Source organism: Oncorhynchus keta, unplaced genomic scaffold (genome assembly GCF_023373465.1).
Source record: "Oncorhynchus keta strain PuntledgeMale-10-30-2019 unplaced genomic scaffold, Oket_V2 Un_scaffold_5451_pilon_pilon, whole genome shotgun sequence".
Classification (NCBI taxonomy): Eukaryota; Metazoa; Chordata; class Actinopteri; order Salmoniformes; family Salmonidae; genus Oncorhynchus; species Oncorhynchus keta.
The window spans coordinates 56264-60000 of NW_026290961.1; positions in this window are offsets into that span (position 1 = coordinate 56264).

The following is a 3737-nucleotide window of genomic DNA, read 5'->3' on the forward strand; positions in this document are numbered from 1 at the left end:
TCTCTCTCCTCTTATCTCTCCCCAATCTCTCTCTCTCCTTCCTCCCTCCTCTCTCTCTCTCTCTCTCTCTCTCCAACACCTTTATCTCTCTCCCTCTCTCTCTCCTTCCTCCCCAACATCTCTCCATCTCTCTCTCTCCCTCCATCTCTCTCTCCTCCCTCTCTCCATCTCTCCTCTTTCTATTTATCTCTCCCCAACTCTCCTTCCTCCATCTCTCTCTCCTTCCTCCATCTCTCTCTCCCCCCTCCATCTCTCTCTCCTCCCTCCATCTCTCTCCTCTTTCTCTTTATCTCTCCCCAACTCTCTCTCCTTTCTCCATCTCTCTCTCCTTCCTCCATCTCTCTCTCCTCTTTCTCTTTATCTCTCCCCAACTCTCTCTCCTTCCTCCATCTCTCTCAAAGCAGATGGCAGTAAGAGCAGCAGTGTGGAGACAGAGAATGGCACCACCATGCAGGAAACACCTGCTCTGTTGGAATAATATTATATTTAAACATACAGTAATAATCAGAAATGTACAGTAGTGATTAAAAAAAAGTGGTGTGTAAACGCTGATCACTCTTGGTGGTGAATAAATTAACACTTCCTATATATTCAATGCATTTGTTTTTACAATATGTGGGTTTCTGTGTTTATATGTGTTAAGCCTCCACTACGCCACTGATAATAATATGAATATACATAAATATTACATCATATCGGGCCTGTGTTTTCTTCATATGAGCCTTAATGTATGTGGAACAGACTATAGCCTTTATGTCTGTTTCCCCACAGGGTGCACATTTAAACAGAGCCGGTAATGAGTTGATTATTACGTTTGGGAAACGCAGCTTCATGGCCATGGCATACACTCCACTCCGTATTTATTTGGACGGTGAAGCTTAAGCTTTTATATACTCCAGCATTTCGGATTTAAGATCAAATGTTTCACATGAGGCAACAGTACAGAATGTCACCTTCTTTTATTTTCATACAAGTCAGTTTTACCGTTTAGAAATCAACTCACTTTATGTATCTCGTACCCCCATTTGAAGGTGTCATAAATATAGGGACAAATTCACTTATAGCGTATTAAAGTACTCAAAAGTTTAGTATTTGGTCTCATATTCAAATCAAATCAAATCAATTTGTTTTTGTCACATACACATGGTTAGCAGAGGTTAATGCGAGTGTAGCGAAATGCTTGTGCTTCTAGTTCCGACCATGCAGTAATATCTAACAAGTAATCTAACCTAACAATTTCACAAAAATTACCTGAAACACACACAACTGTAAAGGAATGAATAACAATATGTACATAAAAATATATGAATGAGTGATGGCCGAACGGCATAGGCAAGATGCAGTAGATGGTATAGAGTACAGTATATACATATGAGATGAGTAATGTAGGGTATGTAAACATTATACAAAGTGGCATTGTTTAAAGTGGCTAGTGATACATTTATTACATCACATTTTTCCATTATTAAAGTAGCTAGAGTTGAGTCAGTATGTTGGCAGCAGCCACTCAATGTTAGTGATGGCTGTTTAACAGTCTGATGGCCTTGAGATAGAAGCTGTTTTTCAGTCTCTCGGTCCCCCTTTGATGCATCTGTACTGACCTCGCCTTCTGGATGATAGCGGGGTGAACAGGCAGTGGCTCGGGTGGTTGTTGTCCTTGATGATCTTTTTGGCCTTCCTGTGACATCGGGTGGTGTAGGTGTCTTGGAGGGCAGGTAGTTTTCCCCCAGTGATGTGTTGTGCTTACCTCACTACCCTCTGGAGAGCCTTACGGTTATGGGCAGAGCAGTTGCCGTACCAGGCGGTGATACAGCCCGACAGGATGCTCTCGATTGTGCATCTGTAAAAGTTTGTGAGTGTTTTTGGTGACAAGCCAAATTTCTTCAGCCTCCTGCGGTTGAATAGGCGCTGCTGTGCCTGTGTGGTTGGACCATTTCAGTTTGTCCATGATGTGTACGCCGAGGAACTTAAAACTTTCCCCCCTCTCCACTACTGTCCCGTCGATGTGGATAGGGGGCTGCTCCCTCTGCTGTTTCCTTAAGTCCATGATCATCTCCTTTGTTTTGTTGACATTGAGTGTGAGGTTATTATCTTGACACCACACTCTGAGGGCCCTCACCTTCTCCCTGTAGGCCATCTCGTCATTGTTGGTAATCAAGCCTACCACTGTAGTGTCGTCTGCAAACTTGATGATTGAGTTGGAGGTGTGCATGACCACGCAGTCGTGGGTGAACAGGGAGTACAGGAGAGGGCTGAGAACGCACCCTTGTGGGTCCCCAGTGTTGAGGATCAGCGGGGTGGAGATGTTGTTTCCTACCCTCACCACCTGGGGGCCGCCCGTCAGGAAGTCCAGGACCCAGTTACACAGGGCGGGGTCGAGACCCAGGGTCTCGAGCTTAATGACGAGTTTGGAGAGTACTATGGTGTTAAATGCTGAGCTGTAGTTGATGAACAGCATTCTTACATAGGTATTCCTCTTGTCCAGATGGGTTAGGGCAGTGTGCAGTGTGATTGTGATTGCGTTGTCTGTGGACCTATTGGGGCGGTAAGCAAATTGTAGTGGGTCTAGGGTGTCAGGAAGGGTGGAGGTGATATGGTCCTTGACTAGTCTCTCAAAGGACTTCATGATGACTGAAGTGAGTGCTACGGGGCGGTAGTCATTTAGCTCAGTTACCTTAGCTTTCTTGGGAACAGAAACAATGGTGGCCCTCTTAAAGCATGTGGGAACAGCAGACTGGGATAGGGATTGATTGAATATGTCCGTAAACACACCAGCCAGCTGGTCTGCACATGCTCTGAGGACGTGGCTGGGCATGCCGTCTGGTCCTGCAGCCTTGCGAGGGTTGACATGTTTAAATGTTTTACTCACATTGGCTGCAGTGAAGGAGAGGCCTCGTAGAGGTCGCCACTGGAGTGAAGGACTGCTCTGGCAGCTCCAGAATGAAGGGCGGCTCTGGCAGCTCCGGAGTGAAGGGCGGCTCTGGCAGCTCCGGAATGAAGGGCGGCTCTGGCAGCTCCGGAATGAAGGGCGGCTCTGGCAGCTCCGGAGTGAAGGGCGGCTCTGGCAGCTCCGGAGTGAAGGGCGGCTCTGGCAGCTCCGGAGTGAAGGGCGGCTCTGGCAGCTCCGGAGTGAAGGGCGGCTCTGGCAGCTCCGGAATGAAGGGCGGCTCTGGCAGCTCCGGAGTGAAGGGAGGCTCTGGCAGCTCCGGAGTGAAGGGCGGCTCTGGCAGCTCCGGAGTGAAGGGCGGCCCTGGCAGCTCCGGAGTGAAGGGCGGCTCTGGCAGCTCCGGAGTGAAGGGAGGCTCTGGCAGCTCCGGAGTGAAGGGAGGCTCTGGCAGCTCCGGAGTGAAGGGCGGCTCTGGCAGCTCCGGAGTGAAGGGAGGCTCTGGCAGCACCGGAGTGAAGGGCGGCTCTGGCAGCGCCAGAGGGAAGGGAGGCTCTGGCAGCGCCAGACAGTCGGGAGGCTCTGGCAGCGCCGGACATGCATAGGGGAGTGTAAATTGGGAAACTTGATTGATTGGTTGAATGAATTAATAGACAATTAATAGACAATTACAGCCACAGCATGACAAAACCAACAACAGTACACAACATAAAAAACAAAACAGCCCACAGGGCTCTGGTCAACAGTAGTGCACTACAGGGTTCCATTTGGGACAGAGCCTGGGTGTCTCTGTGGAACAGTGGAGGCTGGTGGGAGGACAGGCTCATTGTAATAGCTGGAATGGAATGAATGG